Source organism: Rhinatrema bivittatum, chromosome 1 (genome assembly GCF_901001135.1).
Source record: "Rhinatrema bivittatum chromosome 1, aRhiBiv1.1, whole genome shotgun sequence".
Lineage (NCBI taxonomy): Eukaryota > Metazoa > Chordata > Amphibia > Gymnophiona > Rhinatrematidae > Rhinatrema > Rhinatrema bivittatum.
Window position 1 is genome coordinate 360,955,772 of NC_042615.1, and position 10,454 is coordinate 360,966,225.

The window sequence follows — 10,454 nt, forward strand, 5'->3', positions numbered from 1 at the left end:
TAGATGGAATATAGGGGCCACACGGTTCCCAGGGCTAGCTCTTCAATGTCCTGGACCGGTGCCACTGGGGTGCCGAGATGCCACCGGCAGGCAGTAGGTATAAAACCTCTGGGATCCTTGGTGCAGTACCGGGGGGGATTCCAAAACAGCTGATTACTCCCAAACACCCTCTTAATCACAGCTCAGGGGTACTTATTTTAGAAGATCATATGACCAGGATGCACAAAGAGAAGCACAGCCAGCAGACGGGGAGTGGTGTTCAGCAAAAAAAAAAAGAGTTTACTTCAACTTAAAAAACAGGATCCTTGTCAGAATGGAAAAAAAATCATTGACATAAAAAGAAGAATCACAGCTGCGAGGGCTGCAGTTTCTTTATCTATGGTCCACCTCCTTCTGGCTTTCTTTCTCTGATCTGCATCTGTGCCCAATAAGCCGTCCCCTTGAAGGGCAGGAAAATTCTCCTCTTCCACAATCATACGTGGACCGGGGGAGGTGGGGGAGACTTGGAACAAAACTCCTTCTTCCTTCAGAACTGGGTCCAAAAACGTCTTCAGATCCAGCCGTCTCTGTCCCCACTGTTAACCGAACACAGGGGTAAGGTGAGTGGGAAACCCAGCCCCCCCTCCAGAAAAAAGGGAGAAAGCTCTCCTGCTGGGAACTGCTCAAGAGCACAAAAATCCCCAAGCAATTCTCCAAGACAAAAATGGTCTCCTCTTATAAAGAGACTTAGGCCCATCCTGAAAAGGAGATGGCTAAAAGATCTCCCAAAGTTTAGAAAAAAGGAGAAAACCACTTAGCTAAAGGTGACGCCCCCATCACAATAAGTTATATCAATGCACGGTCAGTAAAAAACAAAGCCCTGCTATCTCTTATTCAATTGTGTATTGCGATCCTGATATTTTTTTTAAATGTATTATTTGTAAAGTTTTTTTTTCTTTAAGAAAACTTCAAGAAAACTTGAGAAGAAACCATAAAAGCTACAAATTAAAAACACAAAATATTATATCCATAACCTTAGGTTATCAAGGAAAAACAATATACAGGTAACTCAAATCTAAAGCCCACCATTTTGGAAACTTTCAATCCCACAAGCCACAGAAATAAAGAAAGATGGAAGGAAAAGAGAATCTGCAGTACAAAACAATCAAACTATTAGAAACGGATGGATTCCTAAGGTTCGAAGCCACAGCCTGCCCCTCGTCACGCAATAAACTAGTCAATTGACTAGGTTCAAAGAAAATATAGGAAACATTCTTATGCTTCAATAAACATTTACATGGGAATTTCAGAAACCCAGCTGAGCCATCCTAGGTCTCATCAGGGGGAACGGCTTCTCTTTCTATTTAGTGACTTTGGACACATCAGGAAACATCTTTTTTCAATTGGAGAAGCAATTCTTCATAGTGTCTAAAGAAAAGCTTAAGCAACCCAATCTCTGTTTGGATCCAATACCAAAGAGGTTTAATTAAGTTCTTATCCATTGTCTCCAAGGTAATAGTTAAATTCAAGCTATCATCCTCAATTGGAGATAGCTCAGTCCGAGAGACCTTTTTTCTTGAAAGGGGGAATGTATATTCGATATCGGGGGCATGATTTGTTCCAAGGCCCTACCATGGATGAAGGCAATGTTACACAAATCATAATCCATCAAAGGTGGTCTTCACAGAGAGGACTGTTGGACATATCATCAGTGTACCGAGCCTGGATAAGAGATTGATAGCTGATGTTTTAAGTCTCTGTATCTGTTTATTCTTCGTCTCTTTTTTAGGATTCATCGTGAATGTTTTATTATGATTGTTTTACTTTGGGAGATGTTCAGGTGTTCAGGAATTGGATGGTATACAAATATTTTAATAAATAAGTACAACTTTCAAAACTTATGCTAAATACCTTTTCAACACCTCAGAGGCAGAGACTAAAGGCAATTTAGGAAAGTTTAAAAAATGCTAATTGCGTTGCCTCGCTTTATTCTCTAAATTCACCATCTTTGATAGTAAATAGGTATTATCCTTAACAATGTCTTCTTGAACCCCCGCTACATACTCAACTTTATTTTCCAAGGCAGGGGTTTTCAGGACAAACCTAGCAAGTCAGATTTTCAGGATAGCCATAAGAATATGTATGAGATAGATTTACATGCATTGCCACTATTGTATGCAAATCTCTCTCATATATATTCATTGTGGCTATCCTGAAAAACTGACTGGCTAGGTGTGTCAGGGTTTCAGAACCACTGTTCCAAGGTAATCATCCATTTCTTATTAGCTACCTTAAAGTTCTCAAGCACAGCCACTTTACTTTCCAGGGTCAAATTCTTCTCCAAAGCCAAAGTAATTTGGGCCATAACAACCTTCCCTAGCTCTTTAATTGCCTTGAAGATTTCTTCCAAAATAAACACAGAAGGTTTTTCTAAACTAAAGCTCCTAGGGTCACCCCATATAGAAAAGTGACAAGGGCAAAAATAACTGGATACCAGAAGTCTCTCCAGTTGCAGCATATGCTTCTAGCCTCTCTCTACCCAGACCTTCAGGATCACCGTTGATATTGATACCCAACATTGCATCAATTTGCTCCTCCACAGCTTTCACTAAGCTTCCAGCGGCTCTGCTGATGTCACCTGCCTGCAGCTGCGTATCCAGAGTCTGTGAAGCTTGATCCATTTATTTATTTATCATATTTGTACACTGTCATTTTGTATACAATCATAACTACAACTGTTGCGTTAATGGACGAAAGTGTGGACCAGTTGCCCGAGGGGGAGTTGGCGCTACTTGAGAGGGTGAACCCCCGCAGGTCCCTACCATTGAGAGGTGAGGCTGAACTGATGCAGGGGCCGTCTGGAGCTTCACCAATACCAACCCCAGTCCCCACGGGTTGAACCTTTGGGTGTGTGGGGCTGGGACTCGGAGGCTGGAACAGGACACGGAGGGATGGAACAGGACATAGAGCACCAAGAAGCCCTTTTTATATATAGGGGTTACATTAACCATCTTCCAATCTTCAGGTATATCGGATGATTTTAATGATAAGTTACAGATTAATTGAAATAGGTCTGAAATTTCATGTTTTAGTTCTTTCAGAACTCTGGGGTGTATGCTATCTGATCCTGGTGATTTACTACTGTTCAGTTTGTCAATCAGGCCTACCACGTCTTCCAGGTTCACTGTGATTTGGTTCAGTTGATCTGAATCATCACCCATGAAAGTCTTCTCCAGAACGGGTATCTTGCCAACATCCTCTTCAGTAAACACCAAAAAAAAGAAATTTTTTAATATTTTCACAATGGCCTTATCTTCTCTAAGTGCGTCTTTAGCACACTGATCATCCAACGGTCCAACCGACTCCCTTGCAGGCTTTCTGCTTCAGATATATTTTAAAAAGATTTTATTGTGAGTTTTTGCCTCTATGGCCAACTTCTTTTCAAATTTCCTTTTAGCCTGTCTTATCAATGTCTTACATTTAACTTGTCAATGCTTATGCTTTATCCTATTTTCTTCTGATGGATCTTTCTTCCAATTTTTGAATGAAGATCTTTTGGCTAAAATAGCCTCTATCACCTCACCTTTTAACCATGCCAGTAATCATTTTGCTTTCCTTCCACCTTAATGTGTGAAATACATCTGGTCTGTGCTTCTAGGATGGTATTTTTTAACAATGTCCATGCCCGCTGCACCTTTCAGTTTTTTTCTAACTATTTTTCTCATTTTATCAAAGTTTCCATTTTGAAAGTTTTAGCACTAGAGCTGTGGATATACTTACTGTCCCGCTTCCAGTCATTAAATCAAATTTGATCATATTATGAGCACTATTGTCAAGCGGCCCCATCACTGTTACCTCTCACACCAAATTCTGCATTCCACTAAGAATTAGATCTAAAACTGCTCTCTCTCTCATTTGTTCCTGAACCAGTTGCTCCATAAAACTGTCTTTTATTCCATCCAGGAACATTATCTCTCTAGCGTATCCCGATGATACATTTACCCAGTCAATTTTGGGGTAATTGAAATCTCCCATTATTACTGCACTACCAGTTTGGTTGGCTTCCTTAATTTCTCTTAGCATTTCACTGTCTGTCTCACCATTTTGGCCAGGTGGATGGTAGTATACCCCTATCGCTATTCTCTTCCCCAATACACAAGGGATTTCTACCCATAAAGATTCAATTGTGCATTTAGTCTCATGCAATATCTTTATTATGTTGGACTCTAAGCCATCCTGGACATAAAGCGCCATGCCGCCACCAAAGTGTTCCTCTCTGTCATTGCGATATAATTTGTTCCCTGGTATAGCACTGTCCCATTGGTTATCCTCCTTCCATCATGTCTCTGAGATGCCAGTTAAGTCTATGTCATCATTCACTGCTATACATTCTAATTCTCCCATCTTACTTCTTAGACTTTTGGCATTAGCATACAAACATTTCAAAGTTTGTTTTTTGTTTGTATTTACATTCTGCTTTTCAGTTGACAGGGATACATTGGAATCTTTTAGCTCAGGTTTTTAATTGTAGGCACTTGGACTACTTTTCTTATTATTGGAACTCTCTGTTGGGATGCCCTAACTCTAATGTTTCAATAGTATCCTTTGAAGATACCTCCCTCCGAACCATGCGCTGCTGAGCGATTGTCGGCTTTCCCCTTTGTTCTAGTTTAAAAGCTGCTCTTACTCCTTTTTAAAGGTTAGTGCCAGCAGCCTGGTTCCACCTTGGTTAAGATGGAGCCCATCCCTTTGGAAAAGACTCCCCCCTTCCCCAAAAGGTTCCACAGTTTCCTACAAAACTGAATCCCTCTTCCTTGCACCATCGTCTCATCCCCGCATTGAGACTCCAGAGCTCTGCCTGCCTCTGGTGACCTGCGCGTGGAATAGGGAGCATTTCAGAGAATGTTACCCTGGAGGTTCTGGATTTCAGCTTTCTACCTAAGAACCTAAATTTGGCTTCCAGAACCTCCCTCCTACATTTTCCTATGTTGTTGGTGCCCACATGTACCACGACAGCTGGCTCCTCCCCAGCACTGTCTAAAATCCTATCTAGATGACGTGTGAGGTCTGCCACCTTCACACCAGGTAGGCATGTTACCAGGCGATCCTCACATTCATCAGCCACCCAGCTATCTACATTCCTAATAATTGAAGCACCAGCTATTATTGCCGACCTAACCCTTCCCTCCTGGACAGCAGGCCTGGGAGACACATCCTCGGTGCGAGAAGACAATGCACCACCTGGAGAGCAGGTCCTTGCTACAGGATCATTTCCTGCTGCAGCAGATTGATGCTCTCTGATCATGAGACCTTCTTCCTCCAAGGCAGCACCAGGACTACCAGACTGGAATTGGGATTTGGCTACTTTGTCCCTGAAGGTCTTATCTATATACCTCTCTGTCTGCCTCAGCTCCTCCAGGTCTGCCACTCTAGCCTCCAGAGATCGGACTTGTTCTCTGAGAGACAGGAGCTCTTTGCATCGGATGCACACATACAATTTCTCATTGGTGGGTAAAAAAATCATACATGTGATAACTCAATGCAAAAGACTGGGAGGCCCCCCTCTTGCTGCTGGACTGCTGCCTTCATCTTAAATTTATTCAGTTCTTAGTCAAGGTTTAGGTTGCTATGGGTGTAGGATTGCATGCAATAGGGTCCTTTAAAAGTATTAGTGTATTCACTATATATTTGGTAGTGACCTACAAGGGAATGATCAACTCTTGATAAGGTGTGGGGAATTTCTGAGTTTAAGTTAAAAGGATTATTTAATTTTTCTTTTAAGTATGAAAGTGACACCTGCTATAAATGAGCTAGTGATGGGTGGGAGAGGAGTGGGAGTGGGGAATACAAGCACATAAACTTCTGTTTGTTGTCTACCTTTCTGACTACCTATTTAAAAGAAAACACACTAAATAATATACCCTAATACTTTTAAGTTTTAAACATTTCTCCAAGCATTACTTACCAATTCTTTCCAGCCACCAACAAGGTGATCCTCTTGTCTCAGTGCTCCCACTGGATTGCAATCATTTCATAAAATAATGATTTATCCGTGGTGAAATCTTTTGGAGGTATCCTCTGTTTGGGGCTGTGAGATGTTCAAACCAAGAAGAGATAAGAGCACAGACTTCCCCCTGAACCCCTCAATAAATCCCCCTACTGTGATGATGCTGATCAGAGAATAAAAGAGTATCAAACCAACTGTGGAAGGGAGGCACAGGAACTACAGAGGAAATATGGGGCCTTCCTTTCCTCTTCTTCACAATACCACAGGCAGCCTGGGGAAATAATAAAAAAAAAAAACCCAGTGGGCTTCAAGAACTCAGACAGTGCTGCCACTGCTTAGTTTCCATCTTGAAATTCCTATTGGGGGATAGTGGTTTTGATATTTTTTGCCTATCTGAAATCTTGGCACTTAGATGCTGACAACTTGGTTTTGATTATTTGACATCATGGCTATACTTATCAGCCAAGAATTAATAAAAGGGGTAGGGGTTGTGGCTGTTTACAGAAGCAGCCTATTTACATTTTATTTAAGAATAGGCCGTGAAAGCCCAATAATGCATGTGGATAGTTGGTCACTTTGTCTTTTATATCAGCCTCCTGGACCTAGCAGTGTTGCCCTTTCCCGATTGGCCAAGTCTATAACAGCCCTATTGTTACTTCTGAAAGAGATTGTTATAGGAGATTTTTACATTCATGTAGATGAGCAGCCACAAATTTACTTGGATGGTCTTCTGGCAGTACTTTCCTCTTTCGAGCTTTCTCAAGTCATTGATGTCCCCACCCATCATGTAGGATATACTTTGGATTAATTGTGCTCAATACCTGGCTGGTATCTAATCACATCTCTTATTTAACCATTTATGCTCATACAATTTGTAACGAGTACTGACTACCCTATCTGTTGCCTCCATCAATCATACCTCTGAAAGTTTCGAGAGGTGTCATTGACATGGCTCAGTTTCAGACATCTTGGTCACAGTTTTATCTTTCTGAGCCAACTGGAGATGTAAATTCTCTTTTCTCTGCCTTTGATACAAATTTAGCTCAGACCTTTGACTTGGTGGCCCCCCCTTAAAATGGCAAATGCTTCTAAGAATGACAATCACACTCTTTAGTTTACTATTGAATGTTTGTCTAAAGAAAAGTTGTTAGACATGCAGAACATTGATGGCAGTAAAACAATAGCGCTACTAGGTCTCTTTACAAAGCTGAGTTAAAGTAGCATAGAATCACTCTTAGTACTGCTAAGAGCTCTTTCTCCACCATGAGACTGTAGAGTGGTTTTTAAAATTGCCCTTGCAAATTGTTTTCAGTCTCTAATAAGTTGCTTGAGAAACCTCATGAGGCAAAGATGACCTGATTATGATATTTTGGTTGACTTTCTTAAAAGGAAGATCATAGCAATCCAACTTACATTTTCTCCTGATTTTGCCCAGGCCTTAAAATAAGAAACTGAGAGTCCTTGGGAGACTTGCAGAAAAAGAGTTTCAAATGGTTTCAGCCCCTGAAATCTGAGGATTTGTAGCACCTCTTAAATCCTTCACTTGTCCTTTGGACTATTACTGATTTTGGATCATTCATTGTCTAAAAGATATTTTTGTAGAACTTTTGATCTCTATAATGGAGTCATCATTATTGGGACTGTGGTCCTAAGTTCTCTGAAGAAGGCCCCTAGTGCTTCCAGTATTAAATAAACCCAATACCGATCCTGCAAATTCCTGCCAGATTTCAAATCTTTTGTTGAGTAAGTTACTTGAGAAATACGTTTTGGCTCAGTTACAGGACTTCCTCAATGAGCAGGATATATCTAAACCACCCAGGCTGGGGAGCTTCTGTCTTCCACCGTCATGTTGTGGATGATGGCTTAAGGCTTGAGGTTTCCAAATTGATATTATGTATTGAGAGAAGCTTTCTAGATGTTAAAGCCCCGGTGGGTTACAGGGAAATAACAAAATAACCTTCTTTTAGTTATGGTTTAAGAAATGGTACCTCAATCTCAGCTTCCAGAGATTAAAAAAAAAACCTCCCAACGCCAACAGACTAACTAATGTGAGAGTTCAAATATTGTATTCGCTAAGACAAAATATTTAAAATGAAAATGAATTATATTTACTTTTAATGAAGTCTATTTTTAAAAGGTTGAGTGAAAATGCCCACATAGGGGGGGGCTGCCCACGAGCAACGCAGATTTAAAAAAGCCGCGAAGTATTGCGCATATATTGCCCGTGCAATTCTGGGGCAGGACCAGCAGTTACGCGCATATAACTCCGTATTTTAAAAAACGGAGACTGCGGCGCGCGTTGGCTTGTTATCCGCGTAACTTTACTGCTGCTCCAGATGAGGATCAGGTCTGAGGATCTCAGGTTTTAGGGCGTACAGGACAGGGTGAGGGGTTTGGGTCAACTGGGGGCATACAGGATGAAGACCCAAAGGGGTCCTGAAGTCCTCTATTAATTGGGCAAACTGGTGGACGGATTGGAAAAAACTGGGTTGTTCCTTGCATTGAGCATGTTTCAAAATGCACCTGCGCACACATGTAAAAGCCAGCAACGCCCTAGGAAAGACACACAAAGTACTTTTTCTTGAGCGGTCTCTTAAGATTAGGTGCGTACTTAAGCACGGGAGGTGTATTTTAGAACATATGCGCTCAAGTGTGCGGGCGATTTAAAATTGCAATGTATCTCTGCGCGTGTGCCGGTACATGCATGTGTGGGTGCATGCACCCTCGTTTTAAAATTAGCCTGTTCTAGTTTGATTTTCAAAAGTATTTGAGCATTTAAATCTGGGTTTTACATGTGAAATGCACTTTACACATGTAAATGGGTTTTTGAAACTTGCTACAATTAAACCTGATGGAGCCTTTGAAAATTGCCTCATTAAACAAAATAATTCTGCTTCATTCACACTGACTTCATTTTTAATAAAATTAATATTAGGAGGGAGCATCTGTTTCCTTTCTATGGGGATTAAATGCACTTTCCCCATTGTTTGTAATAGCTCGGCATCAGTATACAGAACAGTAATAGCAATTTTCCTGAAGGACGTAGCCATTGTAAGGTTGCGATCCCACACAAAACAATCTTTCGTAAGTGTTCTGTTTTTCTTTAAAAATGTATATTTATTGTAGACATTTCACTGTATTTGGAGAAAGTAATGTCCCAATTAATCTGTGCCTACAATATGGGAAAATTTCAACAGATCTGCTTGAGCTAAAAGGGTGACTGTGTACGTTATGTCAGTTCTCTCTCGGTTAATTTTGGTGGACTTGTCAGTCACGTGACTTTACAGTGTTCAGGCGTACTATTTTTTTTCTACAATAAGGTATGAGTACACGGTTCATTTTCCTGACCTGTAAGGCTTGGGAGGCACAGGTCACCTGTTTATAACAGGTATCCTCTAGAGCAGGAGTTCTCAACCCCCTCCTAATGGCTGCCTGGCCAGTCTGATTTTCAGGATATCCACAGTGAATATGCATGAGATATATTTGCATAGGATGGGGGCAGTTCAATTAAATGTATCTCATGCAGATTCACTGTGGATATCCTGAAAACCAGACTGGCCAGATGGTCTCTGAGAACCCAGAGCTTTAGAGTTAACTTGGAAAATGTGTTGAAATTTGGAACTTTTTCTGCTGTTCTTGATCCTCCCTTTCAGCTTTGCTGCCATGGCTGCCTGGTGCCACTATCCTTTTTGTCTCACTGCTCCTCAGGTACTTGAACCACTTCTAGCTGCTCTGCTCTCCCTCCTCTCCATTATAGTTATATAGGGGTAGATTTTAAAAGAAGCGAGCACGGCCTACATATATGCATGCTACCCGGCGTGCGCACATGTTCGCCCGATTTTATAACATGCGCTTGCAGGCACGTGTATGTTATAAAATACGGGGCTGGTGCGCGCAAGGGGTGTGTACAATTGTGCACCTTGCGTGCGCCGAGCCGCACTGCTTTCCTTCATTCCCTCCCAGGCTGCTCCGAAATCGAAACGGCCTGGAAGGGAACATCCCTTTCCCGTAACCTAAACTTCCCACCCCTTCCCCTAACTCCCCCCCCCCCCCCAGCCCAACTCTAACTTCCCCTGACTCTTGTCTTACCTTTTGTGCGCGCCGGCAGCTTGCCAGCACGCGATCCTCCGAGACAGCAGCAATGGCCGCTCTGTTGGAGGCCTCTGGCCCCGCCCCTGCCCCCGGACCGCCCCGTTAGTAAAGCCCCGGGACTTACACATGTCTCGGGGCTTTATGCGTGCCACTGGGCCTTTTTAAAATAGGCCCGGCACGTGTAACCTTTTTAAAATCCATCCCATGAAGTCTAGTTACCTACACTGTACTGTAGGTTTCTGTGAAAGCAAGAAAATTCTTTGCTTTTTATTTTTCCTTTACTAGGTATGCAGAAGATTTTGCGAGAAAGCAATTTAAAGAGAAAAACTGTAGTATACTAGAAAGCAATGTTAGGACTATAGATGGCCCATCATAC